Below are 21,475 nucleotides of genomic sequence, written 5' to 3' on the forward strand. Positions count from 1 at the left end.
GGTGTCACGTTTTGGGGTAACTCTTCCCATTCTAGAAGGGTATTTTTGGCTCAGAAACGGGCGGTTCGGGCAATAAGTGGTGTGAGTTCACGAACCTCTTGTCGACCTCTTTTCACGAGTCTGGATATTTTGACATTGGCCTCTCAATATGTATATTCCTTATTGTCGTTTCTTGTTACCAATATTAGTTTATTTCCAACAATAAGCAGCTTTCATTCGGTTAATACTCGGCAGAAATCAAACCTCCATTTGGATCGGACTTCCTTAACTCTTGTGCAAAAAGGCGTGCAGTATACTGCTGCATCCATTTTCAATAAGCTGCAACTCAAATTAAAAAATCTTAGCAGTAATCCACGCGCTTTCAAATCGAAACTGAATAGTTTCCTCATAGGTCACTCCTTTTATTCTGTCGAGGAGTTCCTTGAAAAATTTAGATGATTCTCATTGTATTGCTGATAGCGTTTGCTTAAACTTATGGACTGATTTTCTTTCAGGTTCATGAACATTTATTTTTATCTGTTATTACTTTTATGTTGTAAGTTCATGTACTGACACGTTCCATGACCTTGGAGATTTGCTCCTCAATTTGGTCCTACGGAACTCGACATTTAAATAAATAAATAAACAAATTGGTAACTGTCGGTTACGCAGCAGAAGAAACGAAGGTGAATGACTGTTAGAATATCTTAGAGCTGGGAACCTCTATGGCATGTATTCCTTCTTTAAGAAGAAATTCCAACGTAAATGGACATGGAATAAGCCTGACGTCAAGCCGAACATTAAAATGACTTCACTCACACTATCAGAAAACACAACCGCAAAGATGTGTCTATACTCAGTAGTTTCGACACTGACAGCGACCATAGACTAGTTCGGGCACCTTCGCATATGACATCAAACTTGGACGATCGAAAATGGTGGGAAGCATACTTTTCCAAGAGTGAATGACTCATTTAAACAGAAATAATCGTGTCAGTAAACTTTATTAAAGAAATTTAGAAGTCAACGAATTCGCTGAGAAATTTACAACAGGCATCCCAACTGCAGCAAATGACCTCCCATTCGAAAAATCTAAGAACAGTCGACTTTCAGTTATTGCGATTCAGCTCGTCGAAGAAAGGTAGACAATACACTGGGATACAGCAGAAATACAACTCTTAATAACACTATCCGAAAGGAAATAAGGAAAGATCAGGGGAATTTGATAATAATTGGTCATGCAGACTATTGAAGTCAGCCAGAACGCGAACATTTCATGGACGAGCACGTCTGCAGGTAGATCTAGTATTACGAAACTGAAGAACAAGAGCTCTCACGTACAGACAATAAACTACTGAAATTCTTAAAGATTGCTACAAAGGGCCGTATACTTCTACAATTGACAGACCACGGAGGCAGACCAAGTAGCCCTGAATGTTACAGAAGAAGAAGCACTGGCAGTGATCTCTTATGAAGTTGAAAATAAACTCAAACAACTAAAAAACATAAAGGCTCCTGCAGAGGATATGATAAGAAATCGTGCGCTAAAACTAGGTGCAGGTAATTTTCTGGAAGTTGTGGGGATAGTAATGAACAAACGAATTAACTCTGGCAGAATACCACGAAAAAAAAGAAAACGAATAAGTATAAGTAGGACTCGCGATCTGTGGGTTCCGTACAAGACAGATCATATATAAAGGTAATAGCAATAATATCGTGTGGCTCAATGGTCCTTCTACTGTTCTACTGGATGCCACTTGTGGGTCTCTACATTTTGGGTACGGCAAAATATGTTACAACACTTGATTTCGCTATACTGTCAAGTGTTACCAGATGAAAAAGATCGAGGGCTGACGCTGATTGCTTTCAGTACACCATACACCCATTATATGTACGAAAGAATGCCAATAGGACTCCGTTCTGTACCCTCCACAGTCCAAAAATTGATGGATTCGGTTCCAGTGGGTTTACAGGGCGAAATGATGTTTCCAGAATGAATTTTTCACTCTGCAGTGGAGTGTGCGCTGATATGAAACTTCTTAGCAGGTTAAGACTGTGTGCCGGACCGAGACTCGAACTCGGCACCCTTGCCTTTCGTGCACCCATCGCAGGCAGAACACAACGCCCAACTGGCCGAGGCTTTTGAGAGGCTAAAGAAAAATGATTTCGAGTTGCAAATGGATAAATGTGAATTTTTAAGGAAGGAGGTCACATGTCTGGGGTGTGTGTTCGCCGAAGGTGGGTTACAACCAGATCCAAATTGTTCTGGTGTAACCACAAGCGCCGGAGTTCGCCGGAGGTGGGTTGAAACCAGATCCAAATTGTTCTGGTGTAACCACAAGCGCCGGAACGAAGATGCGGAGTGGAAGCCCAGAGAAGGTGGTGAGGAAACGTTGGCCAATGGAGCGCGGGATTGGACCGCGACGCGCCAGGAGCGACATCTGGAAGAAGTGAATATAAACGCCGGTCCTGCCTGCCTCGGGGCTCAGGTCGCCTCAGTGTACTGACATTTGTGGAACGTATTTTCGGAGCGTGCAACAAAAACAACTAGTTGTGATCCTTATCATTACATGCAAGAACTTTGCCTATAGCGAGGACTATCACTGCTTGCATGTTACTTGTGGCACCGATGTATCTGCAAAGTTAAGTATTGTCAATTGCTTTATAGAAATAAAACTACTAATGTTATTTGTTTGAATTGTTGTATGGTATTCGGAGAACGCTGCATCCCTTAGGTACCCTATTAGCGACGAGTGAGCAAGACCCCACACAAACAAACGAAAAGCAGTGGCCGACTATCCCGAGACTAGTACAAGGAAAGCTTTAAAAAGTTTCCCCGGGTAGTCGGGTACTACAAACGCTTCCTAAGTGACTTTAGTAAAGTCGCAAATGTGATTTAATAAAAAAAGGTAAGTATGAACGGAGCGCCAAGCAAGAAGAGTGCCAAAACAGAAGCCTCTCAAAAATGGTTCAAATGGCTCTAAGCACTATGGGACTTAACTTCTGAGGTCATCAGTCCCCTAGAAATACTGAAAGCTAAGTAACCTTAGCACATCACACACATCCATGCCCGAGGCAGGATTCGAACCTGCGACCGTAGCAGCCGCGTGGTTCCGGACTGAAGAGCCTAGAACCGCTCGATCACCGCGGCCGCAAAAGCCTCTCAATCCCCCTGTATTACAGCATCCAGATTTTTCAAAAGGCTGTTACAACCAGCACTGACGCGAGCCAACATGCTCTTGACTCAATTCTTAGCCAAAGGGAAGTAGCTAAAGACCTTCCAGTTGCAAAGGCGTCCAGAATTTGGAACAATGCTGAGCGAAATCATAGAACAATTGAGAGACAGTATTGGCTGTAGTTTGGGCAGCCAAACATTTCAGACTACGTGTTTTTGGTCGTATGTTTACCATCCGTACGGATCCTAAACCACTACAGTTGGTCAGATACATTAGCGATCTGTCCCCACGCTTAATGAAGTTCAGATTGAAATTGGAGGAGTACCATTATGCAATTGTATTTAAAAAAGGCAAGGATAACTGTGTAGCGGATTCACTATCGAGGATAAGGGAAATACAGTCAGCTGACACGGAAAGACGAACAAATGAACTTGAGGAAGTGCCGGCAGTCGAGGAAAACGAACAGTAAGAGATAAATGCTGCAGAAATGACAGGAATTTTGCAGGTATCCCATGACGCACCTATAGGAGTCATCAAGGGATCGTAAGATCTTATGATCGAATTAGGTAATACCGGTACGTAGAATGGTATTGAGGACTACATAAGAAAATACACTAGTTATCAAACAAACAAAATAACGGAAAATAAGACAAGAATGCCTCTGGTTATAACACCAACATCAGAATGAGTGTTAAACAGTTGTGATATTGATATGGTCGGTCCACTGGCGGTAACAGAAATAATAGATATACGGTGTACTAATATCCCAGGGTGCTCTAACAATGTTAATTGTAGCAGAACCGATATAGGATCAGGACGCAGGTACAGTACCTCGTGTCCTAGTGGTAAGAATAGTCTTTTGAGGGACACACTAAAGAGAGTGTGCAGATTGTTAAGGACTGGTACTGTACAGACCTGCTGTTACCATCTCCTGTCAAATGGAGATCACACAGAACTATAACAGAATTCGTGAGACACAATAGGGCCCAGTCTAACTGGAATGAATGGCTTCCATTCGCAGTATTCATGTACAGTACCATGACCCATAGAGCCACGAATTATACATCACATGATTTTTTTTAGTTACAGCATGTAACATACTAGGTATATTGCAGAGAGATCCCACAGGTGCTTCTTATTATTACGACGATTATGCATTCAAATTAAAAGAGAAAATGAGGCAGGTGCGCCAGTGTGCCAGAGATTATAATAAACAATGTAAGGAAAAGAACAAGAAGTACTGTGATGGAGACCAGTATTCGAAAGATTTTAAGGCAGGTAATCGAGTCTTAATGTATGAACAAAGCGTTAGAAGGGGCAGAAGCCGTCAGACATGCATCGGCGTGGCCCAGACATTGTAGTAAGGACAAAGGGCCCAAATGTGGTCATTCGTTTGAAGGGAAACAAAAATTTAACGGTCCGTGCCATTGGGTTAAAAGAGTTCTACAGAAACAGAACTTTTTCTTGAACTTCAGATGAGTAAATTGCGCTATTTGCTGCAGTGTACACACTTGGGCAGTTTCAAGATTTTAGCATAGAGAAGTTTCCTTCATCACCGGGCTTATATTATGACCGTATTGGCAAGGTACAAATCAACAGTGTGACGTGGAAAATCGTCCGTTATAGTAATCAAGGAGAACTTCAGGAAAAATCAGATGAAACAGAGAGACTGATACATTTATCGGTAGGACATTGTAAGCACAGGTTAATAAATTTGGGAAAAGCAATCAGGAAAGTACCACTATAAATCAAACCTTAGAATGGCATGTCAAAAGATCCTGAATTCGCAAAGTCTAATGGAACAATTAACCAGAAATGAGGCACGTAGGAAACGAGGTATCTAACATTTTATGGGTGAAATTAATAAAATATCGCTTGGGATATTAGATGAGCAGCATGTCTTCTATTTCAAATCATAGATTGATTTAACTGAAAATGAACAGAGACAGTTGCTGAAATTGACCAAAGGGCAAGTAACAGTATTAAAAGCAACATTGACTAGATTCAACCATACAGTAGTAGCAAGCCTTCCGCACAACGAGGAAATGATTGTTAAAAACATGGGAAAGCTCCATAGCTACATGAAGTCATATCTTAATAGTACTTATCAACTGATATAGCACTTAGCTGTGACCACTACTCTTAATAAACGGTTAATACACTGAATTAAAAAGAGAATATGAGATACAAATTTTTGCCACAGTAAATGCTCACAAAGGAACACTAGAAACTCATATAATTAACCAATGCAAATATTTAGGTTGTTGTTGTTGTTTTTGTTGTGGTCTTCAGTCCTGAGACTGGTTTGATGCATCTCTCCATGCTACTCTATCCTGTGCAAGCTTCTTCATCTTCCAGTACTTACTGCAACCTACATCCTTCTGAATCTGCTTAGTGTATTCATCTCTTGGTCTCCCCCTACGAGTTTTACCCTCCACACTACGCTCCAATGCAAAATTTGTGATACTCTGATGCCTCAAAACATGTCCTACCAACCGGTCCCTTCATCTCGTCAAGTTGTGACACAAACTCATCTTCTCCCCAGTTCTATTCATACCTCCTCATTAGTTATGTGATCTATCCATCTAATCTTAAGCATTCTTCCGTAGCACCACATCTCGAAATCTACTATTCTCTTCTTGTCCAAACTATTTATCGTCCATATTTCACTTCCATACAAATACTTTCAGAAACGACTTCCTGACGCTTAAATCTATACTCGATGTTAACAAATTTCTCTTCTTCAGAAACGCTTTCCTTGCCATTGCCAGTCTTCATTTTATATCCTCTCTACTTGGACCATCATCAGTTATTTTGCTCCCCAAATAGCAAAACTGCTTTACTACTTAAGTGTCTCATTTCCTAATCTAATTCCCTCAGCATCACCCGACTTAATTAGACTACATTCCATTATCCTCGTTTTACTTTTGTTGATGATCATCTTATATCCTCCTTTCAAGACACTGTCCATTCCGTTCAACTGCTCTTCCAAGTCCTTTGCTGTCTCTGACAGAATTACAATGTCATCGGCGAACCTAAAAGTTTTTATTTCTTCTCCATGGATTTTAATACTTACTCCGAATTTTTCTTTTGTTTCCTTTACTGCTTGCTCAATATACAGATTTAATAGCATCGGGGAGAGGCTACAACCCTGTCTCACTCCCTTCCCAACCACTGCTTCCCTTTCATGTCCGTCGGCTGTTATAACTACCGTCTGGTTTCTGTACAAATTGTAAATATCTTTTCGCTCCCTGTATTTTACCCCTACCACCTTTATTTGAAAGAGAGTATTCCAGTCAACATTGTCTAAACCTTTCTCTAGTCTACAAATGCTAGAAACGTAGATTTGCCTTTCCTTAATCTTTCTTCTAAGATAAGTCGTAAGGTCAGTATTGCCTCCCGTGTTCCTACATTTCTGTGGAATCCAAACTGATCTTCCCCGAGGTCGGCTTCTACCAGTTTTTCCATTCACCTGTAGAGAATTTGTGTTAGTATTTTGCAACAATGACTTATTAAACTGATAGTTCGGTAATTTTCACATCTGTCAACATCTGCTTTCTTTGGGTTTGCAATTATTATATTCTTCTTGAAGTCTGGGGTATTTCGCCTGTCTCATACATCTTGCTCACCAGATGATAGAGTTTTGTCAGGACTGGCTCTCCCAAGGTTGTCAGTAGTTCTAATGGAATGTTGTCTACTCCCGGGGCCTTGTTTCGACTCAGGTCTTTCAGTGCTCTGTCAAACTCTTCACGCAGTATCGTATCTCCCATTTCATCTTTATCTACATCCTTTTCCATTTCCATATTATTGTCCTCAAGAACATCGCCCCTGTATAGACCCTCTATATACTCCTTCCACCTTTCTACTTTCCCTTCTTTGCTTAGAACTCTGTTTCCATCTGAGCTCTTGATATTCATACAAGTGGCTCTCTTTTCTCCAAAGTTCTCTTTAATTTTCATGTAGGCAGTATCTATCTTGCCCCTAGTTAGGTAAGCCTCAACATCCTTACATTTGTCCTCTAGCCATCCCTGCTTAGCCATTTTGCACTTCCTGTCGATCTCATTTCTGAGACGTTTGTATTTCTTTTTGCCTGCTTCATTTACTGCATTTTTACTACTTCCTTCGTCTTTTTACCTACTTGATCCTCTGCTGCCTTCACCACTTCATCCCTCTCGCTACCCATTCTTCTTCTACTGTATTTCTTTCCCCCATTCCTGTCAATTGTTCCCTAATGCTCTCCCTGAAACTCTGTACAACCTCTGGTTTAGTCAGTTACTTCGGTACTTACATTTAATTCGGGACGATATTAAGGACAAGAATTTCCCAACTGCTCTCACAGAACAGAGCGGGTACTAGTTATTATGAATAATTGATGTTGGTGCGTTGGAGTCTGGCCATATACTAAGTTATGTACTGAATGTGCCATTAGTAGAAAACGAAATGTTTAAACTGTATAAGCCGGCCGGTGTGGCCGTGCGGTTAAAGGCGCTTCAGTCTGGAACCGCGTGACCGCTACGGTCGCAGGTTCGACTCCTGCCTCGGGCATGGATGTGTGTGATGTCCTTAGGTTAGTTAGGTTTAATTAGTTCTAAGTTCTAGGCGACTGATGACCTCAGAAGTTAAGTCGCATAGTGCTCAGAGCCATTTGAACCATTTTTTTTAAACTGTATAAGGTATTACCCCTACCTTCTAAAATGATAAAAGTCAGGGTTTATTTACGTACATATAGCGAGAAAAAGATTATTTGTTGTTTGCTGAATCCAAACAGCACCATGCAAAACTCAGTAACGAAGAACTGTTGTGTAAAGAGATGGATCAGGTTCGTAAAATTTGTGAACAAAAGTGTATTTTACTGTCCACATATGGTCCCGAAACATATGAAGTAATGATGCTGGAACCAGTAAGGGAAATTCTCAAGAAATTTACATGTGTGCAAAAGTGAAGCGAAATACGAACTTAACAAAGCGTAAAGAGAACTAGAGCCACTAACCAAGAATGTCTCTGATGTAATTTCTAGAGCTATGATGTTTTAACTACAGCAGAAGCCAGATTACAAATTTGTTGCAAATAACTGTCAACAAATTTTTTCCACTGGGGCTAAACGTCGTGACTGGCGATGTAATGACTTCTACGTTGTAAAGTTTAGAGAACAGAACAACAACTGTGTAAGCTATAAATATGTTTTGGTTTAATGTTGCAATATTATCACAGAAATACACGCATTTACACAGTTTATAATGTGACAATGTTATGACAGTTGTCAAACGAACGCATCTTGTCCTCAGAGAATGAAATAATCCTAAACACAACAATGGTAAAATTTAACGGGAAGTTTCTTTGCAAAATTATTCTTACAAGAACGTCATGATGTTGGCCAGTACTACGATAAATCATCCAATTTCGGTTCAAAGTCCGATACTATTCAGGATGACAATCAAGTATACGGAGGATGGTTAGTTTTGTGACAAGTTGAACTAAAGATTACTCAAGGTCGCTCGAGTTACCAGTGGACGCAAACTGGTGAACCAATGAGTCTACGCCTCTGCTCGCAGTATTTACCTTAGCTGCGATGAGCTGTCATCTGCATGGCTGATCTTGTCCTCAAAAATTCCTATAAAAACTAATTAAGCCTTTGCTGATCGTTCCAGCAGAAACTCTCCCTATGTTTCTCGTTATACAAGAAAAAATGTACTCATCTCTATTCTTGGAATATGATGATATGCATGCGCATTGCTGGGGCAGCACGCATATTAAAATTCCCTATCAGTATTCACAAGAACAATTAACTAACTGGCTGGTTGGTTTCTCCACAGTTGGAGCTCAAAGATGCTTCAGCTAATATCTAGCTGAATGTCAGCTGCGGTGAACGCTGTGTTCACACAGATTTCTCCTCTGCATCGTACAGAGCGTTATGTGCCCCATTCTGCACTTGATGCCAGTTCAGGGAAGTCCCAAGAATTTCGTTCTTGTCTTTCTTGTAGCCAAACTGTCTCCCCACCTGGGTGCTTTCATTCTCCACATCCTGACTTTCTTTGACAAATAGGAGCGTTCCTCTTATTGTTGTGGAAATTCTCTCTTCCAGTCGCAAGGGCACTACCATTAAACTGCATCGAAATCTCGACAATTTACACCTTTCTTGTTAGTTTCTGCCAATCGGACGTTTTGTCCCCAGCCCAGAAGCCTAAAAGTTACATGCTACATCACATATGTATCACTAACTATTCACGTGATCAACTGCATTTCTGGTTTTGTTTGTATCCATTTGGAATTCCAAAATGCAGTTTTCTAAAGCTTCTATCTGTCCTACTTCTGGTGGCCCGTTAGTTCTCTCCAGTATGCATCACCTGTCCGGTCGCTAACTCCCCCCTAAGAGGTTTTAGTGGTGCCTCCCCTGGTGCAGCTTCTGCTTCTGCCTGCACCTGCTTCTACACAAAATGTTTTCTCTAGCTTCTTCTTTCACCTTCTGCTCATTGACATGCATTATATAGAAACTGTATGTTAATACCATTGATTGAGTGTCATCCCTTTCGCATTACATATAGGCAAATCTGCTCATTACTGCCGAAGTAAGTTAAGTGTCATATTCACCTTCCCATTACAATGTATAAAACTCTAATGTAAGGTGCGAAATTGACCTTCATTTATTCTGCCACCTTACAACGTTTAAGGCTGTTGTGGGTCATCAAGATCACTCCAAGATAGAATGTATACACAATGCAGAGAGCAAGCGAAATTGGTAGTGTTATGTTGATGACGATTATGAAGTCCCATACTCCTCGACAGAGCGTAGGGGACGATGCGGGAGGCTCGCACTGCTGTACTAGGCAAGGTCCCACCGGAGGTGGTTTTCCATTGCCTTCCTGCGACCAGTGTTATGTTACCAGAGCTAATTAGTGACGCTAGAGCCCTACAAATTGCAGGTGCTCTGGGCAGCTTTCCCAGAGGACAGGATTCACTTCAGAGAATTAACTGATAACTCCATCCACAGTGAAGTTAGCCACGGAAAGCCACATCTTAGCACAGTCAGCAAGTTTGCTACTTGCTCCTGCAGTATCAGCGTCTACACAGGTTAGAGTTCTACTTCAGCGGTTTCCACTCACAAAAGGAGGACGGAGCCAAGTGACGTAAAACACTGTTTTTGCTGGCCATAATAGAACTGGCAGTCACTTTCAACTTTCAAGTGGAAGCTTTTGCTGCCAGACTTTGAGTTTATTTTATAAAGTCAAAAAACAATGCTGCCTATCGAATAAGAGACAGGGAGGAACCTAAATGTGGTTGGCCAGGGGCACCCTGGGAGTGCAGAGCAACTCGCCCGATTGCCCGAAGCCTGTTAAGTGCCGGTTGATTGGTGGGTCGGCTATAGGAAGCGGAAAAATAGTGCGCCGCCACGATTCTGTAAAAACCCATGTTTTTCTACTCAGAAGTATTCTAAGATAGAACGTTGGGGCGCCGATTCCTCGCTGATCATGACCAGCCTCGGTAAGCTCCGACATGTCTGTTTTCTCACTTGGTGTGCCGCTGTCATCTTTGTACCGAATGTGCTGCTGGTGTTCGCTACTTCTGTTATCGCCCACGTCCGGTGATTCAGACACTGACTTCTGATGTGCAACCTATTGCATCTTTTACTTTTTCTGATGTTTAGAATGAACCTTCAGTGTAGAAGATGGTCTGATCGCTAGTAAATAGTGTGGGTAATTTCCCAGTATGATTGCCTATGGAAGTCGCAGTGTCCATACGATACATATCGAACGTGCAATCGTAAATCGATCATGCGACTCTGGTGGCGGGCGTTGTAATGAATTATTTGTGATCGTCATTTTTGGAACTTCCTGGCAGATTAAAACTGTAAGCCGGTCCGAGACTCGAACTCGGGACCTTTGCCTTTCGCGGGCAAGAGCTCTACCAACTGAGCTGCCCAAGCGACTCACGCCCTGTCCTCACAGTTTTACTTCTGCCAGTACCTTGTCTCCTACTTTCCAAACTTCTGGAAACATCCCCCAGGCTGTGACTAAGCCATGTCTCCGCAATATCCTTTCTTTCAGAAGTGCTACTTCTGCAAGGTTCGCAGGAGAGCTTCTGTAAAGTTTGGAAGGTAGGAGACGAGGTACTGGCAGAAGTAAAGCTGTGCGGACGGGGCGTGAGTCGTGCTTGGGTAGCTCAGTTGGTAGAGCACTTGCCCGCGAAAGGCAAAGGTCCCGAGTTCGAGTCTCGGACCTGCTTACAGTTTTAATCTGCCAGGAAGTTTCATATCAGCGGAGAGTGAAAATCTCATTATCGTCATTTTTATCTGTTTTCCGTCGTACCCTTAGTTGTTCTAAATAACATAACTCCGCGAATTATTTGTGAGTTGCTAGTGAATCCCAGACGATTTATGTCGTTTGTGTGTGGGATCTCTGGTGTTCGTCACGTTTCTTCGGCTGATTCTCTCACATGGAAAAATCTAATTCCATGTTTATCCAGCGTAGAAAATTGTTCGACTTTTTGTCGCAAATGTGGAGTACTGCCGGGCGAGGAAAGGAGGGACTGTGTAGACTGTGGTGCAGCGAAGTGTATAAAACTTCGTAAGAACAGTTTCGATGCTGAAATACCGTTTACAATTTCATAGAGGACAGTGCGGAAAACGAACGAGTATCAGGAAGAATACATGGTTCGACTCTTCCAAATTATCCATCCAGACGACCGTAATGGACTTTCACATGACCACAGCACCGATCACGAGGAAGGTAAGTTGTTTCCTTTGCAATTACGAGTATTTTTGTAACGCTCTTATTTTGTCGTTGCTGTAGCGACCACCGTAAACATACTCATAACGCCCGCCACCAGAGTCGCTTGATCGATTTACGATCGCACGTTCGATATGTACCTTTTGGACCCCGCAAATTCGATAGGCAATCATTCAGACCCCTGAACTGCATGAGTCTTCTGCTGGAAGCGTCCTGTTGAGTCCCACAATCCGCACCTTTCGTAGGTGCCCAGTGACAGTGTTTGGCGCTGATCCAAGTCATCAATCTACCTTGGCTGGGAATTTGCTCCTCACCCCAAATTGCCGACTTACCTCAAATGCCCTGTCTTCTATCTATCCTGTGTTTGGACACGACAGTACTGTTAGAAAAGGCACTCGCATTTGTGTTTTGTAATGGCATTTTATACATTACATGAATAAACTGACAATAATGCAGGCTGTGCCATTCTGCTGTGGCCTCACAATTTTAAATTTATCATAAGTTGCCTTCTTGGATTCCATAAGTGGAACAAGTTGCCTTTGCCTTGTATCTTTCTTGTTGGGCTTTATTCACAGGTCCCATCATGGATTATGTACTTAGGACATGTTGCCATCTTGTATTCTGTGCTTAGGACAAGTGACATAGCAACCATGCATCCATGTCTTGTATCCTCACGCGTGCAGTCTTGGATTCTACACGTAGCACACATGGCCATCTTGGATTCGGAAGTCAGACAAGTGGGGAAAATCCGGTAGGGTCAGTGACCTAGATCCGTCATTTGGCGTTCTATACCTATGCCAGACGGTCTTGTTGGGTTCTATACTTTCTCAACTGGCATGGAATCCTACATGGTTTCCTCAGATTCACCATCTCGAATTTTATACTGAAAACAAGTGGTTATCTTAGATTCTGATACCTAGTGGAATAAATGACCAATTTGCATCAACTGACATTCCACACTTCCGCCATTTTGGATTTTAACCATAGGAAATTGAACTAGGTTTGTTACCTTGGGTTTTATATGTAGGACAAGCACCCATCTCAGATTTTTGAATTCATCTCCGCTTTTTTAATGGTTTGCAACATTAGAATTAGGCAATTGTTCTATGTGCTCCGTTTTGGATTGTGACATGAAAGAGGTTGGGGAGCAATGGGGGTAGAAATATATGGCAAGCTCACGATATCAAGAAATGTCTTCATCCTTGATGCCACTGAAAATCTAGCAGCAAAGCACGCTTTCTCCTGCTACTTCTGTGCCTAGAAATATTATCCATTTTAATAGCAACACAGTGCTTACGAGACGGTATTGCTTTTGATTATGGACTTGAGGACTCGATTCCTATCTGGTTATATTTGAAATTAATTTTTCAGCCAGTTTTGAGCTGCTGAGACATGATACTCATCGTACAGAATATTAGTCATCCCTTTAAATGAGGACAACGATCGCTTTGGATCGCTGGAAGTCGTTTGGAACGGGTACGAGGAGGTTATGTGATCCTTCCATCCTCTGTCGCTGATGTAAGTTGCAGCAGTGGACTGGGGTGTACGTGCTAGCCGGTTGTATGAAAGCAATGCAGTAAGATGGGTTCGATGTGGAAACGTGACAGGGTGGCAGAAAGGAGATATCGTCTTTGGACGCGCCCACAGTCGAACCTGTCTACCAAGAATGGTGGACCACACGAAGCCCTGTAAAAGGATTACGACACGGACCAGAGGGGAGTGTCACACCTTGTCACTGACAATGCCTGGCAAACGAGCCGTCAGTGAACGCAGCTCGATCTCAACCGGTTTCCGAGGATACACAGCGAAGAGTACTGACTGCGGTGGATATGGAGTCAGTCACACGGTCGCACATAAATCTGCATGTCTTTAGTGCCCAAACAACAGAGAAACTTGACAGTAGCTACCTAGAGGCGTGTAGCGTGTTCCAGCAAGTTACTATTTCATCCCTCTTCAAATGATACAAAGTGTTGACTACACCAATGACTTCTTGGGGTCTTTAACCGACTGTTTGGACAGTGTATTTCAGGATATAGGTGGTTTAGTGTTGTTATGGCGATGTGTTTCATACCATTAGTTGGTCCCAGCTATTTACAGTAACGTGAAAGTTACCAGAAACTTATTCAAACATTCTAGCTGACAGAGTGCACTTTATTTCACATTTTCGTGATAGGTACGCTGTGGACATTCCTGTTTTCTCATAACAGCGTTGTTCTTAGAGCTCCATAGACATGTTCCCGGTTTGACGAACTTTCAGGCAGCCTGTCGCACCTGGCCTCGTCTGGCCCGCTAAAACACCCGATTTTAATTCCGTAGTAAATATCTAGGACTATGTGGAACACGGGATGAAACGTTGCAATCAACGGTGCTGCAATTTTCTAGTTGTACGACAGCTAATTGATGGGTGGCTTCAGCTGGATATAGCCAACTGAAGTATTTCCCTACAGTCATTAAATCTGTTGGATGAGCCAGTTTTGCTAAATAGAGGTGGCTTCTAAACTTACCAGTGTGTATAAGAAGATGGTTTTTTGGAGAAGATGGTTTTTTGGAGAAAGAAAAGACAAAGTTCAGAAAAATCTATAATCTGAGTGCTTCACTCTGATAATCTAAGGCCATTCACCTCTATACATAGTCCAGATGAAACCTAGTTGCAGCACAATAGATAGTCCGCAATTGCATGAAGCTTATTAAGAAACGTAGGAATGTGTTTTGCGCTTGAGAGGACTGAGAGAAAGTTACTAACAACGTGCAGGGACAGAAAGTGATGACGACGAGGCTGTCCACACTTGTGTACTATGTGAATGTAAGAGGCCTAAATAAAACGTACTGCCTGATTCTCCATTTCGCAGAACCATGTTTCGAAACCTTATCGTCACATGATTTCGTTATTCCAGTCCTTATTTAAGCTTTAGAGATGAATTCATGCTAGTTCCCCGTCTTACCCCGCATATGGGGCAAGACGGGGAATTGGTAGTTTATGTTTCTAATCGAGATATTTCTAACTAAATGTAATAAGTTTGCAGGTTTCTTTGCATGGTATTGTAATTCAATGGTGATGTAAACAAATGATAATCAAACCTACTTGAATTTGTTTATTTTTGTCCCTTTTGTAAGAGTTTAAAGCTAGCTTCCCCATCTTGCCCCGCCTTCCCGTACTTAACTCGTGTATGTAAAGTGTAATGACACCATCATCTCCGCGGATAACATGCCTGCTAGAGCAGTTGATGAAACAGCCGCAGAAAAGACGACACAATCAGGTTGCTCTTTTGCAACACTCGTGTCAGACTGTCAAAGCACCTTTCACTTTTAATGTTTCATGCTTGGTAGCACGACACTCTTCTGCACTTACACGGCGACAGTTGTGAGAGCGATACAAGGATGTTACAGATAACGAGCTAGAAGCGAGCAAGGAGCAGCGAGTAACGACCGCTAATTGCGCCTTACTGGGTAACTAGGCTCCCGGTACACCTTGTGCTGCTCCAACTTACAAGAGAAAAGCGACGACGAAGGTGCACTCGTAGTTAACAGCTGGCACTGCGGTCTCATGTTACCTTTTTAAATGGCTCTGAGCACTATGGGACTCAACTGCTGAGGTCATTAGTCCCCTAAGGACATCACAAACATCCATGTCCGAGGCAGGATTCGAACCTGCGACTGTAGCGGTCTTGCGGTTCCAGACTGTAGCGCCTTTAACCGCACGGCCACTTCGGCCGGCTCTCATGTTACCTGCGAGAGCCTGGCACGAAGGTGTCGCAGCTGGGCAAGAAAATATCTTTTTTATGTAGGTACACGTTGAACAAGAACGTAATCAAGGATTAGCTTAATTTACGGAATATGTTTGCGTATTCGTCCTTTTTTTTTTTTTTGCTTCGGTCAAGAAGATCATCTGGTACATTCTGCCACTATTTCGTTCCAGTTTATCGACAAAGGAAATTAACCCAAAGTTGGTAAATCCCTATAAGAGTATGCTCCTTCACCTTCAACAATAAATGGGTGGCTAAATCCCTATTATACATGAAGTGGGCTAGTTTTCTTGTAAGAAGGCCCAAAAATAAAAGCACACTCGAAAACATGGCAAGAGTGCAGAATAAAATATTTACTGTTAGAGAAGTATGAAACAGCTGATATTATAAGCTTAAAAAATGAATTAATGCGGTGCGTACTAAGTGAACAATTAACTAATTAGAGAACGTTAAAAAGCATAGACCGATACCATGCGAAGACATTCTGTGGTTAAGAAGTAGGTACGTCCATTCCACACAGAAAGAGAACTGCAAGTAGATTAGTGCTCATAATTAAGTGATGTTGCCCGAGAATCCTTTAGTAATGGGAAATCCGAGGGACCTCTGTGGTTAATAAGTAGGTACGTCTATTCCACACAGAAAGAGAACTGCAAGTAGATTAGGGCTCATAATTAAGTGATCTTGCCCGAGAATCCTTTAGTAATGAGAAATCCGAGGAATCTGATCTGTAACATTCTGTGTAACTGATTTGGCTCCCCTAGGCGTGCACCTATTCCCACACAGAAAGAAATTTGTGGCTAAAAACATTCAGAGTATACTGAAGAGGCGATACATAAACGTTCAGCATCAGAGATGAATCATACGAAAAAGCAAAGTGATCTGAAAGAAGACCACATGCGAAAATAATTGCTGTCTTGACCTTCAAATCACAGTTTGTTATTGGCAGACCGAAACGATTTCTTCTTGGACACAAGACAATCGATAGTTTAAACTTTTCATGCATGTCTTCGTACACTATCTGATCAAAAGTATCCGGAAGCTTATTAATTCACTGCTTGAACTCTGCTGGGGACTGGTTTAGTGAGGTGTCTGAACGCTTGTGGAGGAATTCTTCCTCAAAAGTCGAAACCAGAGAAGTTGCCAGGACACTGGAGTCTGGAACTTAGTCGACGTTCTTACTAATCCCACAGGTATTCCACTAGGTTCACGTCGGAATTCTGGTCTGGTCAGTCCTTTTCAGGAATCCAAAAACCTTGCCTCACAGATTCTACGCCACGACAGGGTGCATTATCAATGTGGTGTCACCGCTAGACACCACACTTGCTAGGTGGTAACTTAAATCGGCCGCGGTCCTGTAGTACATGTCGGACCCGCGTGTCGCCACTGTGTATTCGCAAACCTAGCGCCACCACAGGGCAGGTCAGAAGACACGGACTTGACCTCGCCCAGTTGTACGGACGACATAGCTTGCGACAAGACGTATCACGTCTTCCTCTCATTTGCCGAGAGACAGATTAAATAGCCTTCAGCTAGTCCATCGCTACTACCTAGCAAGGCGCCATGTGTATCATTGCTAATTGCTTACTACTATGCAAGAGATGTATTTCAACAAGAAGAACATCATTAAAAGTTAAGTAGATGACAATCTCTCTTCTTTTCTTTATAGTTTTTCATCCAGTCTCCTGTTTCAGAATTTACGCCCGTCTGCGTTAGTTTCGCGTGCACCTAGCCCCTCATTGTGTCGAGACCTTAGGGAATCGACACAACAATATTTTGGCGACGAGGTGTGGTGCCGCGCCCACGTTGCAGTCTTTGTGTTATACTTGCTCTAATTTGCTTGAATCATGGCTTCGCCGCATTCTCCAGATGTACTGTCCGAATTTTTTCGCTTGCAGAATCAGCAGACGCAGGCGTTATTGGAAGCCCTTGGACAGCTCGTCCAGGGTCAACGTGCGCTGCAAACCGATGCGGCGGCAGCCGCTTCTTCGCTACCGCAGCCACACAACGCTGTCGCACCGCCATTTAGGCCCTTTGAGGCCACAACAGAAAGCTGGACTGAGTGGGCCAGCCAGTTCAACTTCCACCTCACTGCTTATGGAATTCAAGGTAAAGAGCGGCAGCCGTTTTTGCTTTCTTGTGTCGGTGTGTCTACCTACCGTGTGATAGTGAAATTGTTTCCCCGACGCGACGTCGCAACTCTGTCCTACGAAGAAATTTTGTCTGCTTTAGATGCCTATTTCAAAGAAACAGTTAATGTAGTTGCCAAACGGTATACGTTTTTTCGTACGAAACGTACGGCCGGTCAGACTAATAGGGAGTGGGTAGCAACTTTGCAAGGACTTACTAGAGACTGCGCGTTTGCCTGTGAATGTGGCCTCCCATATTCAGATACTATGGTGCGTGATGCAATTGCACAGAACGTTTCTGATGTTCGCATAAGGGAACAGATTTTGAAACTCGTTAATCCCTCCCTGCAACAAGTGATAGACATATTGGACAGGCAAGACACACTTGACTTTGCTCAGGAATCATTTGAAACTTCGCCAGCAGTGTGTCACATTAATCGGCCCGCCCGGCCCGCTGCACGGGACGCTAAGCGGCCCTCGCGCCCGACTTCGCTGCGGCCGCCTAGCTTGCAACCACGTGCGCCGCGTAAGCAAGCAAATGCAGTGAAATCTTGCCCGCGGTGTGCAACTAGACATTCGCGTGAAAATTGCCCGTCACGCCAAGCTATTTGCTTTTACTGTCACAAGAAAGGACATGTACAAAGTGTTTGCCAGAAAAAGTTAAGATCAGACAATCACACAAATTCCAGGCCTTTTGCTTCGCGCCGGAATCGAACCCAGGACAATCAGGCTCGTGGACCTTCGCCCATGGACATTCATGTGGTTCATTCCCACCCGTCCAGTGACACTTTAGCTAACAGTGACTGTGTTCGTCCCACCCAAAGTGTGCGTCGACGTCGCCGGCAATCCCGTAAAGTTGCAAGTGCTTCTGGACCTGTATCAGTTCAAATTGCACGAGACAGTCGCTCTTGTCGTCAACAAGACAATAAACTTTTTGTGGACTTAGACTTTGCAGGAAAAGTGATACCATTCCAGCTCGATACCGGAGCTGCAGTTTCCTTGCTCAATCACGACACGTACCAACAACTGGGCGCCCCGCCATTGCGTGCCGCAAATGTTACGTTAACTAGTTACTCAGGACAGCATATACCTGTGTTAGGACAGTGCAGCCTTCTTGCTACATACAAGGGACAGACAAAACTTGTGTCATTTTATGTTCTTCGTTCCTCTAGTGCAGTGAACTTGTTTGGTTTAGATTTGTTTCAATTGTTTAATTTGTCTATAGTGCATCAGGTCCTATCAGTGAATCAGACTGTGCCTTCCGCCAGTGTTTCTAGTCTTTGTGAAGAATTTGCAGACATTTTTGCACCGGGCCTTGGTTGCGCTCAGAACTATGAAGCGCATTTGGAACTGAAAGACAACGCGCAACCGAAATTTTTCAGAGCGCGCAATGTTCCCCACGCATTGCGTGATGAGGTCGCACGAACATTGGCCGAGTTAGAATCTCAAGGTGTAATTGACCGTGTGCAGGCTTCTCTCTGGGCCTCACCCTTAGTAATTTTGCCAAAACCTTCCGGAAAATTGAGACTTTGTGTGGACTTCAAGGCAACTGTGAATCCCCAACTAGTGACTGCTACTTTTCCTTTGCCCCGCCCGGAAGATCTTTTTGACAAACTGTGCCCGGGAAAATATTTTTCCAAATTGGACCTAGCAGATGCGTACTTGCAAATACCTGTGGACGAAGACTCCCAGCGCGTCTTGGTGGTAAACACGCATCTTGGCTTGTATCGCTTCAAAAGACTGCCATTCGGGTGTGCATCCGCCCCTGCTTTATTTCAGCAATATTTACAAACTATTTGTGCGTCGGTCCCTACGGCTGCGAACTATCTGGACGATATTGTAATCTCAGGAAAGACAGAAGCAGAACATTTGCAAAATCTCCGAACATTATTTCAGGTATTGCGACAAAATGGTCTTCGCTTGAGGAAGGACACATGTGTGTTTTTTGCTCGTGACTTACCGTACCTGGGGCATGTCATAAATGCCCAAGGTATACATCCGAGTCCAGAGCACCTTCGTGCCATTCAGGACTTGCCGTCACCGCAGAACTTAAAACAGCTACAGAGTGTGCTGGGTAAGGTAAATTATTATTCAAAGCTTGTGCGCAATGCTTCTTCCATTTCAGCTCCGCTTCATCGCTTACGCCGTAAAGGTGTTCCGTTCGTATGGACGACGGAATGCGAACGCGCCTTTCGCCAGTTGAAATCGGCGTTACTTTCCAATACTTGCCTTACGCCATTCGATCCCCGAAAACCCCTTTTGTTGATGGTTGATGCATCGGATTTCGGGATCGGTGCGGTGCTTGTGCACAAAGATGGTTCGCATGATCGCCCTATTGCCTTTGCGTCCAAATTGCTCTCATCTGCGCAAAGAAATTATTCACAAATAGAGAAGGAAGCTTTGGCTCTTGTGTTTGGTGTAACAAAGTTTCACGATTTCTTGTATGGTCGTCACTTTACAATCATCACGGACCACAAACCTTTGACATCGCTTTTTCATCCGAACAAGCCTGTACCTCCACGTACAGCGCAGAAATTCATTCGCTGGTCACTTTTTCTCTCGCAGTACCGCTACGATATCTTGTATCGGTCCACTGCTAAGCACGGAAACGCTGATGCGTTGTCCCGTTTGCCTGTTGCTGAGGATAAGGCATTCGATTCTTCCGAACTTGCTTGCATGTTCATTGATTCGGAAGCCGATGACGTGGTCGCATCGTTTCCGATTGATTTTCGTCGTGTAGCTACTGCCACAGCTGCTGACCCTGTCCTTGCTTCCGTTTTGCGTTTTGTTGCTACGCAATGGCCCTTGTCAACGTCACGGATCGAGGATCCTTTGGTTCGCAGATTTTTTGCTCACAAGGAGAGACTTTTTGTACGACGTGGTGTTTTGTTGTTGCGTTCCGATAATGATCAATCCCGAGTCGTAGTCCCACGTTCGTTACAGTCCTCTGTCTTACGGCTTCTTCACCAAGGACATTGGGGTATAGTGCGAACGAAACAACTTGCTCGACAGCACTGTACTTGGTTCGGAATCGAGGCTGCGATTACGACTATGTGCTCCTCTTGCGTGGCGTGTGCCGAACAACAATCCGCACCGCCGCGGAAATTCTTTGCGTGGCCGAAAGCCACTTCCCCTTGGCAACGCTTGCACATCGATTTTGCTGGTCCATTCTGGAATGCTCGATGGTTGGTTGTGGTCGATGCTTTCAGTAATTTTCCTTTTGTTGTCCGGATGTCTTCCACGACGTCTTCTGCCACAATCCAAGCCTTGTCTGCTATCTTTTGCATTGAAGGTCTTCCGCAGACTATTGTTTCCGACAATGGCCCACAATTCATGTCCGCAGACTTTCAGTCGTTCTGCAAGGCCAATGGTATTCAACATCTGACATCCGCGCCGTTTTCGCCTCAGTCAAACGGTGCCGCTGAACGATTGGTCCGGACTTTCAAGTCCCAGATGTTGAAATTGAAAGAGTCGCATTCTCGGGAGGACGCTTTGTTGCTCTTTTTGTCCTCATATCGCTCTCAGCCTCGCGATGGTCGCTCGCCGGCTGAGTTGCTCCATGGTCGCACTCATCGAACTCTGATGTCTTTGCTGCATCCGCCACATCAGGTTCCTGTGCAGCGGCAGACTCCTGCTTTTGCTCCTGGCGACGTTGTCTATTATCGCAACTATCGCGGTTCACAGCGTTGGCTCGCAGGGCGCATTCTTCGCTGCCTCGGCCGCGCGAT

Source organism: Schistocerca nitens, chromosome 8 (assembly GCF_023898315.1).
Source record: "Schistocerca nitens isolate TAMUIC-IGC-003100 chromosome 8, iqSchNite1.1, whole genome shotgun sequence".
Taxonomy (NCBI): Eukaryota; Metazoa; Arthropoda; class Insecta; order Orthoptera; family Acrididae; genus Schistocerca; species Schistocerca nitens.